Source organism: Ovis aries, chromosome 22 (assembly GCF_016772045.2).
Source record: "Ovis aries strain OAR_USU_Benz2616 breed Rambouillet chromosome 22, ARS-UI_Ramb_v3.0, whole genome shotgun sequence".
Taxonomy (NCBI): Eukaryota; Metazoa; Chordata; class Mammalia; order Artiodactyla; family Bovidae; genus Ovis; species Ovis aries.
Window position 1 is genome coordinate 37,299,520 of NC_056075.1, and position 15,807 is coordinate 37,315,326.

The following is a 15,807-nucleotide window of genomic DNA, read 5'->3' on the forward strand; positions in this document are numbered from 1 at the left end:
TTCCTGTGTCCACCTCTTGCCTGTCTTGCCTCATCTAACATGTCTTAACCTGCCGCTTAATGCCCTGGGGCTGTCCTGGGAGCACAGACCCCTCTTGGTCTCAGCTCTTCCAGAGTTGGCCCCTTAGGGGGAGAGCTGTGCCATGTAGCCTTCTCTGGTTTCACAAAGCAGTAGGACTTGGGGTTTTATCGGCTGGATTTCTTTCCTGATTTAGTTTTCTCTTTGCTCTACCCCTTACCAGCTCCAGTGTGAGGAAGGCGAGGAGGCAGACGTGGCTTTGGGAAGCTTCTTCATCAGGTGAACCAGGACTTGGACTGGAAAGAAAAGGCTGAAAAGGGGGTCCAGGCTCTGCAAATGGGGCTGGGCAGTGGAGAGCTGACTGTTCAAGTCCCCTGGGTTTCTTCAGTCTTTAAGATTTAACAAGAGGCAAGCGGCCACTGGCTCTTCAAACAGTGCCTAACAGGAAGGTTTGTAAAGCACCCTCCTTCAGGGTCCTGGCCCGAGCTCCAGCAGACCAGGGCTTGGGCCATTCAGTATAAAAAATATTAAATGAACAATGACTCTCTGCACACAAGTGGCAACTTTCCACTTGGAGGGGGTGTATTTTCCACTTGAAAAGCTAATGAAAACTAGTCATGGTGAAAAACCCAACCAAAGAATGAATTTAGACTTTCTTTTCTTTAAGAAGAGACTACCACCATGTTCCGGGTGGTTCTCTGTGGAATCTGGACTCAGGGAGAAGAGGGGACTGTGGCTCTTGGAGTTCCCCAGACTCCCACTGGAAACTGGGCCTTGGGGGTGGACAGGAGGCTGAGTGGGGTTGGCCATGGCTGATGAGGCAGAAAATGTGTTCAGTCTTCAGGGGGGTGTGGGGAGTGTCTGGGTAGAGATTTCTGGAACATCTAAAAATAGTGGGAAAGTTGGAGCTAAAGAGCTGGAGAGAGACAGGAACTCAGCTGTTTTAATAAACTTGACACTTTCTTAGCTGTTTCTTTTTTAGTTCCTGTGCTGAGGTGGCTATGGGGGAAATCTAGGCTGAGTCTAAAATGCTCCAGGTGTGATATTCTCTGTTCATGGCTTAATGAGACAAACGGCTTTTCCTTCTCAGCATGCTGCCTTCACTGGGACACTGGATCTAGATGGATCGTTCCATCCACCAGAAACCCCTGCCTCCAGGAACCTTCTGAGCTCCTCCCACCCCGGCTCTTCTCCTCCATCCTCCAGGGCACTGACAACGTGGCTCATTTCTACTGCCTCTACTGCCCTGTGATCTTTCAGATGCTCTCTCTCTTGCCACTTAACAACCTTCAATGGCTCCCTACTGCTTCCAGAAGTTACCCTTTTATAGGTTGCCACTCAAAGTTCTTTATAATCTTGCCCCCACCTCTAGCTACATCTGCCATCACTACCCTGAAGTCCTCTTACCTTCCAGAATGAAGCCAAGGATGTATGCCCCTGCTGCTGCTGCTAAGTTGCTTCAGTCGTGTCCGACTCTGTGCGACCCCATAGACGGCAGCCCCTCCTGCGTCCCTGGGATTCTCCAGGCAAGAATACTGGAGTGGGTTGCCATTTCCTTCGCCAATGCATGAAAGTGAAAAGTGAAAGTGAAGTCACTCAGTCGTGCCCGACTCTTTGCGACCCATGGACTGCAGCCTACCAGGTTCCCCTGTCCATGGGATTTTCCAGGCAAGAGTACTGAAGTGGGGTGCCATTGCCTTCTCTGTGTATGTCCCTAACTGTACTCATTTACACCCAGGTGCTTCTGCGTATGTGATCCCGCTCCAGGAGTTCCTTTCCCTTCTGTTGTGCCTGCTGTGGATTCTCTGAGTCCTTCAAGAAGCAGCGCAGATACTGTTCTGCCCTTGCCGCTGCCTGTGCTACCTTGAAAAGTCAGTCCTGAGCTCCCAAGGCAGAGTGGCGGACTCCAGTGGGAGTGCTTTGGACACTGAGTGGCAATTATTCAGACTGTGGCCACATTTATCCTTCAGAGCTGCAGGGTCCTTGTCTGTAAAATGGAAATAATAGGACCTCCGGCATGAGGGGAGGGGAGGATTACAAATGAAGCAAAGCCTGCAAGACCCCTGGAAGCACCCTGTTAACTGCTGATTTGTTGTTGTTCAGCTGCTAAGTCGTGTCCAACTCCTTGCCACTCCATGGACTGCAGCACACCAGGCTTTTCTGTCCTTTACCAACTTCCGGAGTCTGCTCAAACTCATGTCCATTGAGTTGGTGATGCCATGCAACCATCTCATCCTCTGTTGTCCCCTTCTCCTCTTGCCCTCAGTCTTTCCCAGCATCAGGATCTTTTCCAATGAGTCACCTTTTCCCATCTGGTGGCCAAAGTATTGGAGCTTCAGGTTCAGCATCAGTCCTTCCAATGAATTTTCAGGACTGATTTCCTTTAGGATTGACTGGTTTGATCTCCTGGCAGTCCAAGGGACTCTCAAGAGTCTTCTCCAGCAGTGTAGTTCGAAAGCATCAATTCTTCATGGTCCAGCTCTCACATCCATACATGACTACTGGAAAAACCATAGCTTTGACTATATGGACCTGGATTAGCAGAGTGATTATATTATTAGATGGTGGACATTTGGAGAATTTTAACATATGAATTTGGGGGGATATTGTTTAACTCATAATAATGGCCTGTCAGGAATCTCACCCTCTCCAGGGAGCCTTCTGCACCCACACAAGCTCATCTAATCGCCCTTCTCTGGAACTCCGACAGCCCAGAGTGTCTGAGGAACTCAGTGGTCAGGGCATGCCTGGCCTCCTTGGGTGTTCACATTCTGTCTTTCTAAGTCAGGACTTAACTTCAGGTGTATAGCATTTGTGATTTTTTAAAACAAGCAGAGCACAGCAGAAACTCTCCTATCTGATGGTATCAGGACTGGGGGTTAGGAGGTAAACTGAAAATCTGAGAGGAATGCCTGCAAAAGGCTTCCTAGCATCATGGGCCCAGCAGGCAGCGGACGGCAGGTTTACATGGGGATGGAGAGCTGAGGTCAGCCACTCTAGGGTTAAATGGAAGCAGACTAGGAGAGAGTCTTCTCATAAAAACCAAGCAGCAGCCCCCCAAGATGAATGAAGACTGAGTGCAAAGGGGTCCAACCTCCCACTGAGAGTGCATTTAAAATGTTTTAAAAGAATTATGTGTTTTTAATTGAAGTATATATAATTGCTTTACAATATTGTGTTGGTTTCTGCCACACATCAACAGGAATCAGCCATAGGTATACATATGTCCCCTCCCTCCCGAACCTCCCTCCCACCTCCCACCCCCCTAGGATGTCACAGAGCACTGGGTTGAGCTCCATGAGTCACACAGCAAATTCCCACTGGCGATCTATTTTACGTATGGTAATGTATATGTTTGCTTGTTACTCTCTCCATTTGTCCCACCCTCTCCTTCCCCTCCTATGCCTGCAAGTTGGTTCTCTTATGTCTGCATCTCCATTGGTGTATGGAGATTACTTTAAAAACTAGGAATAAAACTACCATATGACCCAACAATCCCACTACTGGTCATATACCCTGAGAAAACCATAACTGAAAAAGACCTACATACCCCACTGTTCACAGTAGTGCTATTTACAATAGCTAGGACGTAGAAAGTCTTTCCTGGTAGCTCAGCTGGTAAAGAATCTGCCTGCAATGCAGGAGACCCTGGTTCAATTTCTGGGTCAGGAAGATCCACTGGAGAAGGAATAGTCTACCCACCCCAGTATTCTTGGGCTTCCCTAGTGGTTTAGCTGGTAAAGAATCTACCTGCATTGTGGGAGACCTGGGTTCAATCCCTAGGTTGGGAAGATTCCCTGGAGAAGGGAAGGGCTACCCACTCCAGTATTCTGGCCTGGAGAATTCCATGGACTGTATAGTCTATGGGGTCGCAAAGAGTTGGACATGACTGAGTGACTTTCACTTTTACTTTCAAGACATGGAAGCAACCAAGATGTCCAACAACAGATGAAAGGAGAAAGAAGTTGTGGTACATATATACAAAGGAATATTACTCAGCTATTAAAAGGGACACGTCTGAGTCTGTTCTAATGAGGTGAATGAACCTAGAGCCTATTATACAGAGTGAAGTAAGTCAGAAAGAAAAAGCATATATTGTATATTACCGTATATATATATGGAATCTAGAAAGATGATACTGAGGAAGCTATTGAGAGTATATTTTTAAAACAAACAACCAGCAATAATACTCCAGACCATTTTAGACTTCTTTTATCTGATACCTGGGTGTCAAGGGAAGGGGCCATATAACATGGGGGCTTTAAAAGTGGAAAGAAATCATGGACCAAGTGAGGGGCCCCATTGGAACTTGGGTTCAGATAAATAAGATAGTCTTCTGAGAGTTAAACTATGAAACAAATATAATTGTTCAGAGCAGAGAGGGGCGAAGAACTTTGTTTTACCAGATTCATAGTATTAACACACCCAAAGGAGAATGTGGTCCTCAGAAGCACGTGTGTGTTGTTAGTATGAATGTATGTGTGTATGTGTGCTATTGTGTGGGGTTGTATGTATGTGGATGCCCCTGAGTGTGAGCATGTGTGTGGGTATATGAACCTGTGGTTGTGCATGATCATGTGTGAGTGCGTGTGTATGTGTGTGTGTGTACAGCTAAGCAGACCCAGGCAAGAGACAGCAAGCCTTAGCAAAGCCAAGTAGTGTGTTCTTGCCTTTCCCCAAGGGAAAAAGAGGGCCCCTGGGCCAGGAACTTGAGTGGTCTGTGCCGAAGGTCTGTCCGTTCAGGGAGATGGGTACATCAGAGGCATCAAGTTTTACAATGCAATGCCTCCATGGTTAATATCATCCCTATTAGCCAATGCTCCACTCACTGGATTTTGAGCTCACTCAGCCACTGACTTTCACTGGACTTCCCATGGACCCTTCCTGCAGGGAGGGGATGTGCCCATGAGCAGAAGTGCCAACTCAGCCCATGGGTATAGAGGCTCAGAGCCTGGACTGGCATTGGCCTGCCTAGGCATGAATCCCAGCTCCTCTCCTCACTAACTGGTATCCTTTGGAAAGTTTCCTAACCTCTCTGAGCTTCAGTTTCCTCATCTTTGAAGTGAACTTAATAATAGTACCTGCCACATAGGCTGTTGTGAGGATGAATGAGATGATCCATGTAAAGAGTTTAGCACCATGGGCAAATATATCCCATATATTTGCTTTTTAAAAAAACATAAGCTATTATCAGCGTAATTATAAATATTATAATAAATAAGCATGTGTGCATGCTAAATTGCTTCAGTCATGTCTGACTCATTGTGACCTTAGGGACTGCAGCCCACCAGGCTCCTCTGTCCATGGGATTCTCCAGGCAAGAATACTGGAGTGGGTTGCCATGCCCTTCTCCAGGGGATCTTCCCTACCCAGGGATGGAACTGGTGTCTCTTACATCGGCAAGTGGGTTCTTTACCACTAGCTCCACCATGGAAGCCTCAATAAAGCCCCAGTTTTATTTTTCATACATCAGTCATGTGCCGTTGAGAAACAGATCCCTTCCCAGGGGCTGGCTGTGCAGTAAACTTCATGAGAACATATTCTGCTTCTTCATCTGAACCCCCAGTGCTGGGCGCTGGGTCTGGGATAATAGATGCTCACTCAGTGTTTGTTGAAGAAATGAAATGATTGTGTTTGTTGAAGAAATGATTGGGTGTGTTAGTGGGGAGTGGGGAGTTTGGAAGCCTATGAGTCCAGGGATTCTTTACTGCTGAGCCACTGTTAGCAGGCAATGCAGGAGGCACAGGAGACGCAGGTTCGATCCTTGGGTTGGGAAGATCCCCTGGAGGAGGAAATGGTAGCCCTCTCCAATATTCTTGCCTGGGGAATCCCAAGAACAGAGGAACCTGGTGGGCTGCAGTTCATGGGGCCACAGAGTCGGGCATGACTGAGGGACTGAACAACGGCAACAAGGTCCAGGGATGTGGTAAATTCATGAAGGTACGCTCCCTACACACTTGTGCCTGGTGACCAGTCTCTTTTTTCCTGGCGACGGCTGACCCCAACCTGCTCTTGCACATTGCTCACTCAGGGGAGAGAGCCAGGGAGTCTGCAGGAGCTCCTGGTGCAGTCCCTCAGTCACCAGGCCAAGGCTTGGGTCATTTCACCAAACTTCCCAGGCTGTCAAATTGGATCGTCTACACTCACTATCATTTTAGAGCCGTCCAGAGGCAAGTGGAAGCGGTGCTGAGCCAAGGCACATCCTCCCATGCCTCGTTACTTATTCTCAGTCGGTTCCATGGACCAGCAAATCGCCCTCAGCTAGGAGCTTGTTAGAAGTGCAAACGCGCAGGCCAGACCTACGGAATCAGAACATGCATTTCAACAAGATCTGCAGGGGCTGTGTGCGCATTAAAACACGAGAGCAATGCTCGAGGAAAACTGCTACAGGGAAGCCACGGTTCCAGTCACCTTCAGAAGAGAAGCCAGCGGTGTAAGAGTCACTGTTTCTCCCCCACCCCAGAAAGTGCCCCCGGGATCTGACCAAGCGGACAAAGCCCCCGGGGTGTGCACTCACACTGTGCCTGCTGGCCACAGGATCGCCCTGCTCCTTTCCTGAGACGCTCCTTCTTCTCAACAGTCCTGCCTCTCCCCACGATGGTAATGAGAAACCTCTGCTGTTTGCGGATGCAATCAGTCTTTGTCTCCTGGAAAAGCGTTTTTAATTCAAGGGAGCTGTTAATGCAAGCGGTACTGCTGTGAGTTTTAAGCACCCCTCTGTGCTACCACCCCAGGCCATGGCATGCACCCTCTGGCTCTTAAGGAGAAAACGGGATGCTCAGATGCCCAGACAATCCCCGCTTCTTCTCTTCCGCATCTTTCCACATCTGCCCAGCTGTGCAGACCTAGCACCCAGGAACACCCTCCCTGCACTCTCCCCACCCCTTAACCTGCTCAGGGGAGAACACATGTCAACGACAACGCAGTGAAACCCAGGATAGCCCAAGAACTCCTAAATCTCCCAAACTGCTGTCTGCACTTCCTCTGACTTTATTCCCTAGCATGCCTGAGCAGACCCAGCCCCGGGTACAGCCCCAGCACCTGCACTCCAGCACCTGCTCATTCTGGCTGCTTTGGGAAATGCCAGGGCTCCAGGTACCAGGCTCCTCCTGGCTGCTCCTTCTAGAGCTGGGGACAGCGAAGGAGCCAGGGGAATAGAAAACGGAACCCAGAACTCTCCCAAGCCCAACTCTTGTAAGGCTCCTTTAGTTTTCACGTGGAAAACCAACCCACCAACCAGCAAATGAATACATTCTGTGAATCGGACACAGGAACCCCAGGGCAGGACAAGGACAATTCCCAGTGGGTAGGGTTATGGCAAAACAGTGGTATCTCTTTCCCAAGCGGCCCTGTGCTACACAGTTAGTCAGTGTCAGTCGCTCAGTTGTGTCCAGCTCTTTGTGACCACATGGACTGCAGCCCACCAGGCTCCTATGCCCATGGGATTCTCCAGGCAAGAATACTGGAGTGGGTGGTTGTTTCCTTCTCCAGGGGATCTTCCTGACCCAGGGATGTATCAAACCCTCATCTCTTGCATTGCAGACAGTTTCTTTACTGTCTGAACCACCAGGGAAGCCGTCTGTGCTATATATGGGAGCCCAAAAGAAAAGTCTGGAATTTTTCATGAGCAGCTAGAAATTGTGTTTCTGTCCTCAGGCTCAAGTTGAAAACAGTGGTTGGAATTCTCCCTTGGACCAGAAAAGTTCCTTGGAGGTGACGTGTCCTGTGGCCCCAGCGTTTGCAAAGGGCTTTGTGAGACAGAGGCTCTGTGGGGCCCACTCACTCCTCCTGGGTGCAAAGAGGCCAGTGCTTTGCCTGCAATCCTTTCCTACTTTGGAGTGGACTCTTCCAGTTTGGGTGGGAGAAGCAAAGTCGTTTAAAAATTCATTTCTTAGTGGAGGATTGATCATTTTAAAGCATCCTGCCTCTTTTACCAACTGACCCTATAAAAAGACAAAGCACGATCATTTCTATTCTACTGTTGACTCCCCCAAGCAAGACAACTAGTTCGGTGGTTTATCAGGAGACAGATGGAGTGCTCAAGTTGGAAAATTTAGAGTCTCCTTTAAAAAAAAGGCCATCTACAAAGATATGGGTGGGGTACAGAAAAACCAAGGGAGGCAGTGGAGGATGCTGAGACTAATCCCTGACTTACCACACTTGGGCCTGAAGGAGCGAGAGAAGAGAGTGTTATAGAAATCTGCAAGCATACCGTCAAGTGGGGAGGGTCACCGAGGGAGCCTGAGATTTCAGCCCAGGGTGCAGCCAGCTGGAGCACAGCTGGGAGAAGGCAGTCAGAGGAATACCCATTTTAGCTTCACTGTCCTCCTTGTTTCCGGTCTTCTGCTGGGCACTCACCCTGTGCCCCATGTTGTTTCAACCTGACCAGGAGCCAGAGCAGAAGGAACTTAGGCAGGTGGTACAGTCAGTTCAGTGTGGCCAGGCCGAGAGCAAGGTGAGAAGGACAGAGGGAGACTGTGGAGGGGCCAAGACGTGATACCAGCACAGCAGGCATTCTCACATTCATCCTAGACCCCACCAACGAATTCCTTCTTAAGGCTGCAGCCACATGAATATCTCGTCATTTGCCCTTGAACTGCCCACTCGTGTCATTATCATGCTATGCTGTCTAGTTATCTAACCTGCCAAACCCGCTTGTAAACTGGGGACAGAAACTGCATCTTACCTTGCACCCCTGCCGCCCCCCCCCCACTTCACCCATGGCCCTGGGCCCCTCTCTTGCACGCACAGGTTCTCAGTAAATGTGTGTGTGTGTGAGCATGTCTGCATGTGCACATCAGCGAGGATGGACTAGGTTATACTGCAGTAACAACCACCAGATCTTAGCAATTTTACACAGTGAATGCTTCCCACTCACGCTACCGGTCCGTTACAGGTCAGCAAGGGGTGATCTGCAGGATACAGTTGTTTTAGGACCCAGAAGGGCTTCATCTTTTTTTTAACTGGCCTTTTGTATTGGAGTATAGCTGATTAGCCATGTGATAGTTTCAGGTGGACAGCAAAGGGACTCAGCCATACATAAAACGGTATCCATTCTCCCCCAGATTCTCCTCCTACCCAAGCTGCCAGACAACATTGAGCAGAGTTCCTTGTACTGTACCGTAAGTCCTTATTGGTCATCCATGTTGAATATAAGCAGTGTGTACATGTCCATCCCAGACTCCCTAACTACTGCTTTGTCCCACTGAATGGCCTCATCTTGACACATCTACAACCACAGCAGAAGAGGGAAGATGGAGTGAATTACACACTGGCCTGAGGTTTCTGCCCAAAGTGTCACTTTTGCACACATCTCATTGGCCAAAGCAAGACTCATAACCACATCTAAGTTTACACATGGGGAAGCAGACCCCTTACACACTCAGAAAGCAGACAGCCTGAACTGTTTTGCGAACAGTCTCCACAGTGGGCAAGGGTGGTCTCCATTGGACAGTCCTGGAGGAAAAATTGATGTTTTGAATTTAACTGAACAGTAAGTGTCGATAAAAATCAAATGACTAAACAGCTCTATGCCTTTTGACATATGCAGTTCAAATCGGTCAAGTCAGCAATAGCAACAAAATCAGAAATTAAAAAAAAGTCAAATCAGGTGCCCAGGAATTACGGAAATCAAATGATTTTTTAAATGGACAGACTGGTTTATATCACAATATTCTATTTCTGGCTCATTTCAACACAGAATTGCTTGTGTTATTTGATATGAACTGTTACTGGGGCGTGGTTTCTTGTTCTCCCCCATAACTCCATCAGATTATGCCATTATGTTCTAGATTCTCACGGCCTTGGCTATTCTTTAAGACTCTGACAAGTTGATACAGATATGCTTGCTGATTCTGATGCTTCTTTGGCTCAGCTCCAGGGAGAATGTAGCTGCTGCCATACTCCCCTCCCACTGTGTAGGGAGCATCCTCCAGGAATGGTACCCTCTACCATCCCCAGGCATCAGGTTATATACTTACCCAATCCTGGACCCCCAGGTAACTCCTGACCTTATAGCAAGTCACTTCACTTCAAAATTAGGAAAGGGTGAAAAAAAGTTTCCAGGTCTAGGCAATGTCTTTGTTGAATGAAAAAAAGAAAAATTAAACCAAGTTCTCAGGATTGTTTTCTTAAGTAGGAAAGCATATTCACTCATCTTCGGAAACTGTCCACACCTGAGGACTTGTGTGGGTGACGACCATGGGCCCCTGGGGTTACCATCAAATTGTTTTGTCTGCTCAGCTTCTCAAAGAAATTGCCTTCAAAAAACACAAGGAGGCTGTGACTAAAGGTGTAAAAGACAATTACATTCAAGAAGACAGTGTCTCCTCTCTGTTCCCTCTTACTCTTTGTAATCTTTTGCACACCAGGAACCCTGGAAGCAAAAGCCAATACTGCTTCCTCAAAACAAACTGTCAAAGGAATTTTGAAGGCTGGACTTAGTGAACAGATGTTTCATTTCTAATGGCAAACCAGATCTTTTGGGATGAACATTAATTCATAAGATATCTCTAGGGACCTTTGGGGGTGGGGTGAGAAAAGAAGTGTGAAATTGACCCTTGTGACTCAAAATGGTCATGACAGTTTCTGTAGCAGCAGCCTCAGAAGGTTATGGAAGTGGACGGCTTGTTGTTTGTTGTTTAACCACTAAGTTGTGTCCGACTCTTGGGATCCCTTGAACTATATATAGCCCACCATGCTCCTCTGTCCATGGGATTTCCCAGGCAAGAATACTGGAGTGGGTTTGCCATTCCCTTCTCCAGGGGATCTTCCTGATCCAGGGAGCGAACCCGCATCTCCTGCATTGCAGGTGGATTCTTTATCACTGAGCCACCTGGGAACCTGGGATGGCTGGCAGGGTCCTTACCTGTCTCCCTGGGGGGCTGGGGTCAATTTAGATCCAGGACCTTCTACAGGGTCTTTTTGTCATCCTGCCTCTCATCTTCAGTTTTTTTCAGCAATTTAGAGTCTGGTTTGACCTGCCACAGAGGGAGTGAGAATCATCAGAAAGAGTAGCTTCCACTTCTATAATTCCTTTATCTGATTATAAAAGTAGCACATGCTCATCACAGAGAATTTGGAAAAATCTGAAAACAAACCAGAAAAAGGCGTCCATATTTCCCCACGCAGCAGTAATCATCACTGAAATTTTCTGATGCCTCTCTCTCCCCTCTCTGACTTTCAGCTTTCTCTTTACTGATTTTTAAATTACGTATTTAGATCATTCATTCATATTCATTTTTTGAGCACAAGCTATTGTCCTGTTCTCATCATTAATGATAGACTGGTAGGATAAATGGAAAAAGTCTGTTCTTCCGGAGAGAATTATTAAAATCTAAAGAGCAGAAAGAAAACAGGAAAAATCACCAAATATTTGGAAATTAAATAGCATACTTCAAAATAACCCATGAGGCAAAGAGGAAATACAAAGGAAATAAACAATTACATAGAGTTTAAATGAAAATTAAGATACAACATCAATAAATGTGAGGTGCAGCTAAAGTGGGACTGAAAGGGAAATATATAACATGAAATGCTTACCACTTTAGAAAAGAAGCATTTCAAATCAAAAATCTATGTTCTCACTTCATGAATCTAGGAAAAGAGCAAAATTAGACCCAAAGTAACCAGGAGGAAATATTAAAGGTTGGAGCAGAAATCATTGAAATTTAAAAAGGAAAACAATAGAGAAAAATCAATGAAAGAACAAGTTGGTTCTTTAAAGACATCAATAAAATTCATAAACATCTGGCAAGACTGACATAGATATAAAGAAGACATAGATGATCAATATCAGAAATGAGACAAGCGTCACTATGAATCCTGCAGCCACTAAAAAGGTAATAAGCAAATACACTGAGCAAATTCATGTTTCATAAATTCAACAACGTAAAAGAAATGGATCAATTCCTCAAACACCACAAACTACCAAAACTCAACCAAGATAAAATTAATAATTGGAATAGCCCTATAACCGCTAAAGAAATTGAGTTTGTAACTTTAAAAGCTTCTGAAAAAGAAATATTCAATTCTGTGCTGGAGAATTCTTCCAAACACTTAAAATAATTAACATAAAATTTACATCATCTTTTCCAGAACGTACAAGAGAGAACAGTTTCCAACTCATTTGATGAAACTAGTATTACCCTGTTGTACCCAAACCAGACAAAAAAAGGACAAGAAAAGAAAACCAAGAGACTTTTAGTTTCTGGTTTGCCATCTATAGAACTTAGCAGTAGCCACTGCATCAAAATAAATAAAAAGCTGAATAAACTGAAATATCAACAAATCTTCTTATATTCATTAGCGAAATGAGGCAAATTTCTGCTCCAAAAATTGGAGAAATAAACAGGAGGATGCAGAAAATCACAAGTTAACAGAGCAGAAACCTCTGCAGAAATCAGTGCAGCGATAGGAAAACCTGAATTGTAATTGACAAATAGTTGGAAGCTCAGTGTGGACAAGTCTGTGAATTACACTCTCCACCAGTTTAATTCACAGACATGGGGGTCCCTACATTTTTTGCGTCTTCTCTTCAGAGGATCCATCAGTGGATAATGGAGAAAAATCCCCTTGTACTTCCAGCAGGGGCTGGAAAAAGGAGCCACTTTGAAATGTGTGGGAGAACTCTGTTCTTAACAAGCCTGTATTCAAGCAAAACTATTTACTAGAGACGAATTTGCTAGGGTTTTATCAGAGCCTAATTGACCTAGGTGGAGAGAAATACTCAGTTTCATCTTTTTTAGCCTTCCAGAAGGAAAATACTAACTTCAGCATTCTCTAGCCATCCTGTCCCACCAAAGTTGAGGGAGAGAAACAGATGCATTGGTGAAGTTCACAGACCAGGGGCATGGACTCACCAAAAGTCTGAGACCTAACCATGGGACTAAAGAACGCATGTCTTTAGTCCCTCCCTGCATGTCTTACCAATGCATTGCTGCTGCTGCTAAGTCGCTTCAGTCGTGTCCGACTCTGTGCGACCCCATAGACGGTAGCCCACCAGGCTCTGCCGTCCCTGGGATTCTCCAGGCAAGGACACTGGAGGGGGTTGCCATTTCCTTCTCCAATGCATGAAAGTGAAAAGTGAAAGTGAAGTCGCTCAGTCGTGTCCGACTCTTCGAGACCCCATGGGCTGTAGCCTACCAAGCTTTTCCGTCCATGGGATTTTCCAGGCAAGAGTACTGGAGTGGGATGCCATCGCCTTCTCCAGTGCCTCTTTAAGGCAGTTCCTTTTACCTAGCACATCATTCCTGGCTTAAAAAAAAAAAAGTTACAAGGCATACTAAAAGTCCAAAAACACAGTTTGAAGAAATTGAACAAGCATCAGAATCTGAGTCAGGAACGTTTAAATGATCAGACTAGGAATTTTTAAAAATTATCATTCATACGCTAAGGACTTAATATAAAAATAAACCAATGCATAAGAAAGATGCGTTGTACAAGTGGGAAAATTCTAAGAGTAAAAAAGAAAAGCTGGAGATCAAAAACATTGTAACAGTCACGAAGAATACCTTTGATAGGCTCATTAATAGGCTTGGCATGGCTGAGGACAGAATCTCTGAATTTGAGAATATCTCAACAGAAACTTCTAAAAGTGAAAAGCAAAGAGTAAGGCTGGAAAAAGTACAATAGAATATCCAAGAGCTGTGGGACAACTAGAAAAGGTGTAATACAAATGTGATGGCAATACCAGAGGAGATGGAAAGGAGAAGGAAATAGGAACAATATTTGAAGTCACAATGACTAGGAATTTCTCCAAATTAATGACAGACACCAAACCACAGGAAGCTCATAGAACATCAAGCAGGGTAAATGCCCAAACAGACAGACAAACAAAAAAACTACACGCAGTAGACATCACATTCAAACTCCAAGAAATCAAAGACAAAGAAAAAAATTCTTGAAAGAAGCAGTGGGGGGCACTTTATTTATAGAGAAGCAAAGACAAGAATTATTCCAATTTCTCCTCAGAAAACAAGAAGGAAGAGGACAGAGCAGAGTATTTTAAAGTGTTGAGAGAATGTTACCCACCAGTCTAGAATCCGATGCTCTAGGAATTATCCTTCAAAGCTGAGGGAGAAAGAAAAACTTCCTCAGATAAACAAAAATTGAGGGAATTTGTTACCAGTAGACCCGACTGTCAAGAAATGTCAAAAATTCTTCAGAGAGAAGAAAAATTATATTGATCAGAAACTCAGATCTATGTGAAGAAAGGACGAGCACTGGAGAAGGAATAAGGGAAAGTAAAATAAAAAAGTTATTTTTGCTATTCTTAATGGATCTTATGAATGTAGTTTGTCCAAAATAATAGCTACAACATATTACATTATATTGGAGAAGGCAATGGCACCCCACTCCAGTACTCTTGCCTGGAAAATCCAATGGATGGGGGAGCCTGGTGGGCTACAGTCCATGGTGTCACACAGAGTCGGACACGACTGAAGCGACTTAGCAGCAGCAGTAGCAGTATTACATTATATATAAGGATATATAATCTAATACACATATATCATGTGTGCTTACAAACAAGCAAATTGAATGATATTAATGATATAAGAAATGAGAGGGAAGAGTAGAGACTTTTCTTGTTGTTTTTGTTATTATATGTTATTTTTGTTGTTATTATAAGGTACTTGCACTACCTGTGAAAAGGTGTTTGAAAGTAGAGGACGTGAAGTAGTTGTAAATCTATATTGCAAATTCAAGGGGAACCATTAAAATGATTTTTTTTAAAATGAAGTACATTAAGAAAGGCAGAAGGGAAATTATATAAAATATTCAATTAAAGCCGCAAAGGCAGAAAAATTGTGAAGACAAAAACAGAAACAAAGGACAAGGACAACAAATAGAAAACAGTAACATATATGGTATTGTTGTTCAGTCACTAAGCCAGGTTCAACTCGTGCGATCCCATGGACAATAGCCCACCAAGCTCCTCTGTCCACAGGATTTTCTAAGCAAGAATACTGGAATCCTTCTCCAAGGGATCTCCCTCACCCAGGGATTGAACCTGAATCATGCATCTCCTGCATTGGCAGGTGGATTCTTTGCCACTGAGCCACAAGGGAACCCCTACATATGTGGTATATATTAATTCAATTGTATCAATAATCTCTTTGCATGCCAATGATCTAAATATCAAGCTAAAAGACAGAGATTGTCATAATGGATTAAAAAGAGGACTGAACTATATGTTGTTTGCAAGAAACTCTCTTTTATGGATTAAACATAAAAGGATGGAGGAAAATATACTGGGCTAACATCAATTAAAGAAAAGGAGGAATACCTATGTTAATTTCAGACAGACTAGGCTTCAGAGCAAGGAAAGTTATCAGGAATAAAGACAAGCATTACACAATGATAAAAGCGTCAACTTTTTAAGAATATATACAATTCTTAATGGGTATGTGCCTAATAACAGAGCATCAAAATACATGAAGCAAAAACAGAACTATAAGGAGAAAAAGAAGAATCCAATAATATAATGAAGACTCTAACACCTGTCTATCAAAAATAGAACCAGCAGGGAGAAAATCAGTAAGGACATAGTTGAAGTCAACAGTACCTTCGGTCAACCTCATATAACTGACATTTATAAGCAAGTTCATTCAGCAACAGCAGAATATACATTTTTCTCAAGCTCCCATGGAGCATTTATCAAGATAGACCACATCCTGGGACATAAAACACACTTTAACAAATTTAAAGGAAATGGAAATCATGCAACATCAGCTTTCAGACAACAGTGGAGTTAAACTAGAAATTAACAACAGACAGAAAGCCGGAAAA

The 15,807-nt window shown here is 44.7% G+C and overlaps 1 long non-coding RNA gene across 3 annotated transcripts in view; it reads right to left on the reverse strand.

Annotated features, from left to right (window-relative positions):
• The window catches only part of LOC121817669 (uncharacterized), a 108,937-nt gene that overhangs the window by 46,878 nt on the left and 46,252 nt on the right, over positions 1-15,807 (reverse strand). The window contains exons 2-5 of one of the 3 annotated variants that reach the window (XR_006057719.2): positions 9,140-10,997; positions 8,231-8,399; positions 6,536-6,665; positions 1,426-6,317 (exon numbers count right to left, since the gene is read on the reverse strand). This is a non-coding gene — a long non-coding RNA (uncharacterized LOC121817669). Of the gene's footprint in view, positions 1-1,425; positions 6,318-6,535; positions 10,998-15,807 lie in introns of all 3 variants that reach the window. The other 2 variants (XR_009598051.1, XR_009598052.1) reach the window with 2 other exon arrangements.